The following is an 11,536-nucleotide window of genomic DNA, read 5'->3' on the forward strand; positions in this document are numbered from 1 at the left end:
GAAAAGCTCAAAACTATATCTGGGGAAAAAAGGTCAGCCATTTTTCCTTTTTATTTTTAAACTACTCCTCCACCTATATTGTGGGACTTTGGGCAGGAAACAGAAACAATTGCTAAATCAGTATCTGAAGGGAGAAATTGGGGAAAAAAACCTGAAAGATAATCTGAAAAGTCTGTACATTAAATGCAGACAGAAATACTAATTTACCTTCTGAGGTTTATTTAATCCTTCGGTCCTCCATCAAAGTATTTATCTGAAGTTTTGACCAAATAATGATTGCAAGATGAAAATCTCACTGTAGACCAAACTGTCACAGCAAGAGGCTCATGGACCATTTTAACATTGCAAAGGCATGTTTCACAAAGGGACTCACTGAGCTTTTTGTATTTAAAAAACTGCTAGCAGGGGAAAAAATGTTCATACAGATCCGGCCTAAAGTTGAGTTAGTAAATGACAGAACTCATTCTTTGCCCTTAGGTATTTCTTGATCTGATACAATATGGCAATTCCTATTTTCCTGTGTATCAAACAGTATCAGGTCTTGCAACTGTGATTACCAAGAACTTCAAAATCAACCAATATTTTATCCTTGGTTAAACTTGCACTAGCTTTGTTTCAACATTACACTAAAAGTTACATTATATATATAGGCATATATTATGCCTATATACATACAGGCAAACAAAACTTAAACTTCTTAATTTACAATTTTGCGGGAGATAGATGAGATTGATGCAGATGGGATTTTTCCAAAACAGGAACTACACTATTTAAAATAAATATAACTATTTGAAAAATGATGTCTTGAATTATTTTTATTAATTATATATTTTCATATAATTAAATTGTACTAAAGAAAAGGAGACCTTGAGAAAACAGGATGTTAGGCTGACCAACAGTAGTAGAGGAAAGTAAAGGTCAGGCTATTTTCATAAAAGGGATCATATTTAGTTGTTTCTGAAACCCCTTTACTAAGGGAAGCCTCTGTTGGCAGACTGAGAACTCATCTACAAGAAGGATTAGATTTCACTGTAGAGATTCATGGTGCCATTTATTATCTCATGATATACCATTTTCTAATCTGTGTAGTGTCATTTTAAAAACAGGCATCACAAATTCTGGTAAAAAAGGTGTCAACACTTATTAGCCTAGTAACTCAGTTCCCTCACAGTGGGAAATAAATTAGGGGGTTGTCTGATGTGTTGTTTGCTGCAAAAAGCATCAGTGTGAACTTACCTGCATTATTTTTTTTTTTTTTAGAGAAATAATACTACCTCTGTTTTATAATTACAACACAGTCTTTCAAATAACACCATCCAAAGTTCAGTAAGTAATTCCAGTGCAGAATACTGTGCATTAAATAGCAATAAGTTGTTCTGTCTCTCAGGATTTCTTCCTGTTTTTAAGTCTTTTTTATTCTGAATTTTAACCACCTATATTTTAATAAGGGAAGGAAAAATAAAAGAGATTTACAGTCTAGTATGCACTAGGCTTGTGTATGTGGATTAAAAAGCATTAAAAGATGCCTTAAAGGTTGTTATAGACTTTACATTTTATGGTGTTTTAATAGTAAGGCAAAAAGGTGTGTTTTGATATCATCTTTCTGCATATTGATTATAGGCAAAAGTAGAGCTTTTGAAGAGTTGAGAGCAGAGGCAGTGCTACTATTTAGCATATATGCTGTATTTATTCTAAAACAGCCTGAAACTGGGGGGGGAGGGGGGGAAACGACACCAAAACAAGAACAGAAGATGATCAAGTTTAAATGTTCCAAACTGCAGATTTCAAGGCTTTTTCGAAAGCAAGACCAATAACAAGGAAACACTTTTTTTTTTTTTTTTTTTTTTTTTTTTTTTTTTGAGGAAAGAGAACTGAAGAACATTTCAGCTTGGCTGAAGACAGGCAGCTATTTCTTCAGACTGAAAACAACACTTCTGATCAATGCAGAATCAAAAAAGTCAACCCCACATATGTAAAAAGTTACATTTTTCTATTTAGATTACCCATACCTTTCAATGAAATTATACATGTGCACCTAATAGATTGCATAGTTAGTAGTCTGAACATAAGGCATTTCTCGGTGTGTGAATATGAAAGAAAACCATATGCACCTTAGATCTCAGGCTCTGCAGGGCCAGGAAGCCATCCTCCGAATGAACTCTGCACTCCTTCTGCAGCCTTTCCTCCCTCATCAAATACATGGCAGGCAATGCTAAAGGATGTGTACTTCTGAGTTTTCCTGCCTTTGTGGCTGTCATTATCTTTTGAAGGGAGTAAGTTTGGACTCAGTGCTCCTTCAGATTAACCTTGGCTTATACACAGCTCAGACTTCATGACGGCCCAGCACTATGATGCCTTGAGACTCCCCAGAAGAGTTCCTGAAAGCCCCTCCGGTGCTACAACTAAGTCCACCCTTACATAACTGAGGTGAAATTAAATCAATAACTGATTGTCCATGCTAAATAGTCATACATGGATGGACAGAAATGTCACCACCTGCCTTGCTGTAGACAGTGTGTCCCCCCTGCCTGGTGGCTGACACTCTGGAGAAACATCTGCCCTGAGGGACTGCCTCAACTCAGGCAAACCAGAAGAGCTTCACCACCTGGGAGATAGCCTCACATGGCAGAAGGTCCGTTCAAATTACAATTTCTTTCTCACACATAGGATATAGTAAACTTAATGCTAAATCTCTCAGCTTGTTCTTGGATGAGGGTAACACCTGCTTTCTGAAACTCAGCCCAAATCTAACATAAGGATGATGAGCAATAATTGCGGCAGCCCTGGGTTCTTGGGGATGTGTGTATCTTGAGTGATCATGAGAATTATTTAGATATTTTTCATTCTAACAATGCTTAACCACTTAATGCTTCTTCTAAAAAAGTATTTTAGGACTGATCATTTCTGTATGTGCTTTCAGGCCAGAAGTTCAATTTTCACCGTGAGAAGAATGAGCATTTTAGCCTCCAGCCTGGAGGGCACACATACATGGCAGATGCAGTGTCAGGCAGGTAGACTGGAGCTTGGCAATTGGAAACAGGCTGAGTGCTCAAAGCTCTGCATGGAAAAAATTGCTTTTCTGAGCAGTTTAGGACTAAGGCATAGCCTAGGGGGCTGCGAATTTTCCTGTCAAGCTAAAGCAATAAACCCATTATGTAAATCTTTTTTGTTTTCCTCCCACTTTAAGTTTCATGGTATATCTGCTGTTGTTCCTTGCTTGACGCTAGAATTACCTCATCATCCACAAGTGGCCTGGTTTTTATTTGCATTAAGCACCCACAAATGTCAGAGAAGCCTTCAGAGTTGTGGGTGTGGGGTACCTTTGAAAAATTCAGACGAAATACTGATATTAAGAGATTTTGCCACTAGATATCAGTAGGCAGAAAACAGACTTTATGGTTAACAGTGCATTATGAAGTCTTGCAAAAGGACTTTAGTTCTTTTATGTTTTCTCTTCCTCCTCTTTTCTTTCTTTCCTGTAACGTATATGCATGTCTATACAGAAAGAAAAGCACCCAGGGAAGGCCCGTTTATTTTGTTGCCGTCAATGTAGCCTTATACAGATAGAAAGCAGAAGATCTAACCCCCTGTTAAGCTTAAGGCAACATATAAAAAACTGGGCGTTATCTAAAATTTGAAGCTGCCAAACAAACTGAATAATAACAAGTTCTGTGAGCTCCAGAACTAATGAAGTCTAGTTGCCTATGAACTTTACCTCATGGTTGACTGAAGCTTTTCCTGTGCTTAGGCACTGCAAATTTTCTCTCTTTTGTGTAAAGATGATCCCAAGAGACAGCTTTTCAGACTGAGGCACTTGTGGCTTTTCTCTCTTCTATGCAGGCATCTATTTTTATTGTAACTGAATACCTTTAAGGCTACTACTCATCTCTGAAATTTGGTTGAAATCAGCTGGGGGTGAAAAGTTATAAGGGCAACAGGAAACACAGACATTGTGGTCGCACAAGACTTGCTTCCATAGGAAACTCAGCAAAGAAAATGCAAGGACAGTTTAGTCTACTAAAGACTCAGATTAATGAGACCATTTATTTTATAGTATAGGTCTGCTAGAATTACTTAAACACCTGAACTTGTACTGGCAATTTAAGTGTTCCATTAAGTATTCTGATGATTCCTCATTTTTCTACCAGATTATGAATTTATGGAATATGCTGAAATGTGCCTGATGAAACCCTAGTTGCTATGATCGTGTATTAGTGGGTTATCTCACTCCTCTTTTTTTCTCCTTTCTTTACAAAACAAAGAGCTGCTGGATAGCATGTGCATCCTTTACACCAAGTTTGCACATTTATCTGGTACAGCAAAAGAGGCAGCACTGATAACAGTAAGAGAAGAGCAGATTTGCCTACTTTGTGTATGATGTAACTCCAGCTGATGTTGCTCAGAATTTCTACAATTACTTCAACAAGAATTAGGTTAAACCCTCAGCATTTTTCTCTTCTCATAAGCTTGTGCTTACTCCAGCTCTTTTGACTGTATGTATTTTTACTACGTTAATTAGCTTTGCTTTATTATCCCATCACATTTTAAGCTTTGATTTGTCTAGCTCTTAAAATGTAAGCGTAATGAGTTTTTTATTAGCTATTATTTAAATACTCACCTTAAATTAATCCCTTTGTATTGTGAAGCTGTTTGTGTTGCATTACAATGATTGCTTATCCTACCTAACTTGAGAGTATATACCATCAAAAAAATTTAGCAACAGATTTTTAAAATCCTTCTTTCTTACTCCTCCCCTTTATTGTCAATACTGTGGATATTGTTAGTTAAGGACAGCTTTCATCCTAGTGCCCCTTAACATCTGCCTTTCTTCCAGAGTAACCCTCTCGTTACACAGTGCACATCTTCGGAGGTCAATGGATCCACTTACTAAATGGAGGCATCTGGACTTGATCATAAACACTGATAGAGTATATGAAATTTTAATGTCATAGTTTAACATGAGACAGTATTTTTAAAGTACTTACACAAGTCTCCAAATGCACATCTCGTTCATTCTTAAAAAAAAAGTCAGACTGGCCCATTAGAATTGTCTGAACACATTAAAAGCAGCTTCCCTGCCTGCCCTATTACCACCCTTGAACAGACTGACAAGCAGACAAGAAGTGGAAGAAATAGATTTTCCAGCATACACTGAAAATAAACACTCTTGAGCTGTCACAGATCAGGAGAGAAGAATAAATGACCAAGCAAAATGTTTTTGCTCCTGTGAGTGTGATAAACTACATTATCTCATCTAGTCCAAACTAATGGAAAACACAACTAAACACAACAAAAATATAGTGGATTTCTAATTTATGGATACCCAAATTGAATGCCAACACTTTTAAGTATTCCAAGAAAATGGCTATAGTTCTGTAGGCTGTTGGGTTACTGGTGAAGAAATGTGAACTGCTAAATCCCTATTCAGCCCTAGTTGAAGTTTGTATGTTTGTCATGTGTAGGCCAATGGTGGGTCATATTCCAGAATTCCTGTTTGAAGAAATATTAGGTGCAGGTTGTAGGTAGCTGGGGAGATGAAAAGTCACCACCTCCTCAGAAGAAGTAATGCTAAACAAGATCCAAGCCAAAGGGCCTGGTTGCAGAAGTCTGGATGACAAAAGGTGGAACATGCATTGAATTCATAGCAGAAACCACTGCTTCATCATCAGTGTAGCTGTTTCTAGCTTTAAGCACCTGTTTGCACTTTATATTCTCTTTTGTATTCACGCAGATCAGCTCAAACAGAAAGCTGGGAGGGGAGTGGGGGTTGTAAGGACTGCAGACTTCATAACTGAAAGTGTCCATCTCAAGAGGGAAAATATATCCACACTAACTTCCTCCTACTGTCTGTTTTTTTTTTTTTATATCAGTCTCCTGGGTCCTCAGCTCTGCAAGAAAGGCCTGCTGAGAATGGTACTGCTGAGAAAGGCACTGCTGAGAACACAGCCACTTTCTTCAGCCAAATTACTATTTTCTCCCTGATGATATTATAACCAAGGGAAATTCTCTAACGGGAAACTGTGTCCCTTCATATGTAAATATTATGTGTAAAATACTGGAGTGGGTTTTGGTTTCTGTTGTTTTTTTTAAGTACAAGCATGGCCATATTCAGGCCAATGATAACTGTGCTGTCCCCAGTTGCAGTCCACTTCAGAAATCTGGTCCCACAGCTGGTGTAGGAGCAAGACCTCTCCAGTAATTTTTCCTGTGTTTTGCTAGGTGTATATTTAGCTCTTCGATAAAGTGAAATAGGGAGATGACCCACAAAAAGCTGTATGATAGAAATGCGAGGAGTCCCGGAGGCGTGAAGGCAGAAGCTCTGAAGTGTGCTCAGCTCTTTGAGATGGCTGAGGCATTGCTGCCCTCGTGTGTCTGCCAGCTCCAACTCGCTCCTCTGGCTTCGGTTTTAATCTCTTACAGCAGGTTTTTGCCAGGCAGCTTTGTTCCAAAGTTCTTTTAAATCACCTTTCATTCTTCACTGCCACCTCCAAAAAAACCCAAGTTTTTCAAAAATTTATTTGAAGATCCTTGTGAATTCAAAAGGAAAGAATTTAATTTTACAGTGTTAGCTGTCAATCAGTAATTTTTTTATTACATTATAGGTTGAGCGTCATACTGAATGTCAACAGTAGAATAATTTTTTCTGTATTCGAACAAGGTACATGAGTCTGACCTACCCTGACTGAGCATCTCTTGAAGTACTTCATGCCTCTTCTTTCAAGGGAAGTCTTCAATAACCTAGAGCATTTACATTAAACTCCCAAGTAAGGAACAGAAGACCTTTATTTCCATTGCTAATGTATCACATTTTTAACTAATTTGTATTTATTTTAGTGTCAGATTAAAAAAAAGATAAAATCAGAACACAGACGCTTGCAGTTAGAAGCAGATAGCAACACTAGAGTATGTTTTGTCTCAAATGTAACAATAAGATGTAGATTGGGATTAAGGCACTTACTTAAGTGAGGTATCTAAAGAGGTGCCTAAACACCTCTGATGATCTATATAAAGGCATCTGTCTACACGAGTAAGCACACTGTCAAAGCCAGACTTTCCCACTGCCCCCACTGAAAATCCTCAAGCCTCCTGTGCACCTCTTGAGTGAGAGAGCACCCCATCTCCACTTGATGCTTTTCAGCTTAGTGTTTGCTGCCAGAAATACGTCAAATTTAGTTCTGCTTAAGTACATTGTGGCAATTTGAGGCCAAACCAGTGTTAGGCCACAAGAAACAAGCCAGGAGCTTTGCCTGCAACATGCAGGTCTGCTCCTCAGTGTATGTGCTGTCTGTATCTGAAGCGTACAACCCTTATTCTCACTTTCAGCTGGATTTCTTCTACTAGATCTCTCATTTCAGCACAGCTAACATTCCCGCATGTCCAAATGTCCCTAGACATTTAAGATTTTGCCACTCAGCAACTGGGAAGTGAGGTGACTAATGATAACACCACAGCTAAGAAGCTGTTGAGAGGCTTAGTTTACACCAAAACCCCAGACACCCAAAGCCAAAGGAGCCTGCCGAGTCTCCAGGGCTGAGCCTGACTCAGTGTTTTGACTCCTACCATACTCTCCTTTCACGTTTCCATGTAAGCCACTTCACCCCTCCAGTTCTGTACATGCAAATCCCCAATCTGCTGGAGTCCCCGCATGGCATGGGGGGCATTCCCCAACGTAAAGCCAAGCCCTGGGCCCTCCCTTGTTACCTGAGGAGGACAGGGCAGGGACTTCAAAAAGAACTCGAATATCCCAGGTAAGTGTTCTGGCTATTGTACAGTTTGTCTATCTTATTCTCCCTGTTCTTTCTTTATGTACCAGAAGAAAATCTGCCTAAGAATATGATCTGGTTTAAGTACTTAAATCTAAAAGAATATTCACAGCTTGGGACTCCCAAGAAAGGAACCTGCCTCTGAAATAGTTATGTGTCAAAGTGTCCATATTTTCCACATACCATTCCTACTGAAATCATCAGTTTTCATGCTTAATCTCAGACTAGTTTATGTGGTTCCCATGCCTGTGTATTTCTGAGGCTCCTCTGCTTGGGTGCCTATTCTCCACAGGCATTTTTGAGAGGCCTGGGACTTACACTTCAATTTATCAACTAAAATAAGTAGCATTTGACATAGTCGACAGACTATAATGCTGGAAAAAAGAAACCCTGAGAAATGGAGAGGAATTATTTTTCAAAATATTCCATTAATTCACCATTTAACTAGATTTTTCCAGTGGACAAATGTCCTTTTCTAGACACAGATGGTCCTGTAGAAAAGGCTAGCCCTTCCCCATTGGAGTTTGCCTCCGTCTCTGATTTGCCAGTTCATGTGAACTCTCTCTAACTCTTTTCACTATTTTGAGGGTTAAAAATATTATAGGAGAAAGAAGAGAGGTCAAATAAGACATTCTGAAAAGTATTAGTTAAAAGCTCTCTTTTCGAGGGGATAGCTATACCAAAAAAAAAGTTGCTAGCACTTTTGAAGTTCATCTGGTAGCTCCTAAAAGTAACTAAACCATAAAAGTGTGCAAATTCATTTGCTTTCCAGAATGCACAGATTAGTCCCTAACTTAAGCTTAACTTTTCAGTTCTTCACAGTTTATGTGAGGTAGATTTGCCTGTTCCTGTCTATAATTTTTATTTCTAACTAAAGAGATACCTACTGCTTTTTTAATTAGGAGTGTTGACCTGAATTTATCAGTCAGCGGCCTAATGTCACTGTCTCCCTTATCCTTCAGAAATAACTTATTTTCAAATTAAAATCACCTTCACACAGAAACAGCTTCAAAGTGGATATAAATAAGGACCAGTTTCTAGTTTCTCCAAAGCTGATTAGAAATGGATATTAATATAGCTTTTACTCTGAATAAAATTAAAAAGACTGCAATCCTCAATAAATAATGCTGGTACAAAACACAAGCACAAAAGCCAGTTCCATTAAAAAACAAGTGAAGCCACCATTTCAGCTGTCATGGCAACAGGATTTTTTCCCAGGAGCTAGCATTTCATCCAGGGGGGCTTAGTTTTTTAAAGATAGAGAAGAGAAGATGTTTCACTCTTCTGAGAGGATACTTAAGGATTGAAAGGAAACTACTTTGGGTTTGTTTTAAAAAAAATCAATTATTTTATGTTAGAAAGAATACAAGCCAGAATACCATCACTCAGCCATCACTACTCAATAACTTCTGAGCTGTTTTGACATCAATGCTTGTTACTCTTCAGTCTCAAATCTGGATCTCAAAATTCAGAAGGCACTTGAAGTAGGACTCATCTCACCAAGCATTAGCTGCTGTTCTCTCCTTCTCTAAGTTCCCTTTACGAACACCAGAAAGACATCTCCAGACAGCAATTTATCTCACCCTGACACAGACAGGATGAATCATCCTTCAGAAGAGCCCATGTTTCTCCAGTGACAAATGAAGGACCAGCTAGCTAAGACCAGACACTAACATTTCAATATTAAAGTGATCTCAGATGAATCTCACAGATGGTGAACTAAGACAAAATATACTTCCATTTCTCATATTAGTATATGGAAGTGGGAGAGAGGGTTTAATAGTAGGTCCACTCTCTTTCACACCGTTTAAGTCAACTAAAACTCTGGAGATAAAGAAATTGAGAAATCAGTTACAACTTACTGCTACAAGCTGGCACCCAGAGGTGCCGAACACCTGCACTCCCGTTTACTCAAAATACCATTCTGGATTCTTCTAACTTCTGAATTATGTTCTCTAATTCTACACTGGAATAAAAGATGCAATCACCATTTCAGAGAGTCTGCAACACATCTCTGTGCTACAGAAGACAACACTATACTGTGTAACAATTCTGTGAGCATAAAATAAGTTCTTTAGTTACCTGTCACAGAACAGTATTTTAACATTTAAACCTGTCAGTCTAATTGCAGTATGTGCTGCAGTCTGCAGTATTTTTCACAATATACCTCTACCCTTCATCAATTATCAAATTTCCATCTTAAATTATATTCCTCAATTATATGCACTTTAACTGTACCATTTTCACATTTCACTTTTGTTGTTCATTTTACACCCAGGAGATATTTCCACTGCTAATTAGATGTAATTTCTTTCCTTTCCCAAATAATTTTCCACTTATTTTTAAGATTCAAAATAGCCATACTACATTTCTGCTCTTAGAATGTGTTCTGTTAAGCTCAGTGCACATGGGAATAGGTCTAAAGTTATTTGCCTAAAAACATATTCTACACGTATTCCAGAAGAATGATGTTCAGATCAATTTTTGATAAAGCATGATATTACCCATGAAATAATTAATTTAAGGCCAATGCATGGTGTAAGAAATCCTTATTCATAAAGTCAAGAATAATTCTAAATTTTAACATATCTATTATTATTTATACAAAAAAGCATCTATATGGCCCCCGAGTCCATTTATGGTAGAGACCATTCACAGAGGAAGAGAGAGCCCTTGTCCTCAGTAGCTGGGTAATGTCCCAAATAACAGATAACACAGATAAAGAGGGAGAAAGCTGTATGATAGACCAGCTGTACAGCTGAGAACAGAAACCAGTCTCCTGCCTCCCTTCCCAGTCCTCTATTAATCTGACCATTAAATAGTTCAACCATCAAATGGTTCACAAAGGCCTGAGTCTTGCAGCTGTTTGAAGTGAACAATACTCTATTTACAAGAATTTCAAATGGCCATTTATGTCTATATTTAAGATACAGATATCTAGAGACAGAGATAGAGACAGAGGTATAAATATCATCATCTAATGAAGCTTCACAGAGTCCCTGCCAAGGAGTGAACTGACCATCAGAAGACTTATCCAGGCTTGTCCAAGGTCACAGAGAACTGGCATCAAAATTTAAGTAAAGCACTCCAGCAGTATTCACGTTATCTATGAATTAATATCATGCATATGTTACAAAATTATGCCAGAACAAACCTCTAGCTAGACATACTTAAACGGGTACAAACTTTGTAATTCTGTTACTAACTTACACTAAAGAATTTAAGGAAATATTAAAACCACTTAAGTTCATTAGTTGTTTGTAACAGTTTACATCCTTCTTGCATTACTCTGCTACTTCCTTTCATAATCAGCATAGCTTTTGGCAATATCAGAGACAGCTCTTTTTTTTTTTTTTTTTAAGTGTAATCCTGATTTCTTGGTCCATCCAAGCTCACATTTATTTTATTTGCAATGAATAAAAATCTGTTAATTAAAGCATGCATGCTTTATAGATACCCCTTTCATATACCCTCATGAGGGACAGATACTACTATTTTTGTGGGAAATACTTTTCAGAGCTTGAATAACTGACACTAGGTAACCTTACTGCCTGTAGGGAAGAGCTGACTTGTAAAAAGCTAGTCTTCCCCTCATACAAGGAGAAGGCAGTTTGAACAGTTTCTTTAACACTCTCCCTAAAGCGCTGGTGGGCACAGCTCCAGTCTGCTCATTAGCTGATCACACCTCTGTCCAGGACCATCACTGACATCTACTTCACACTAGGCTGGAAGCGGAAATAGCTTTCCTTCATACTCTTACAGCAGGCAGTTGG

Source organism: Dromaius novaehollandiae, chromosome 1, assembly GCF_036370855.1.
Source record: "Dromaius novaehollandiae isolate bDroNov1 chromosome 1, bDroNov1.hap1, whole genome shotgun sequence".
Classification (NCBI taxonomy): Eukaryota; Metazoa; Chordata; class Aves; order Casuariiformes; family Dromaiidae; genus Dromaius; species Dromaius novaehollandiae.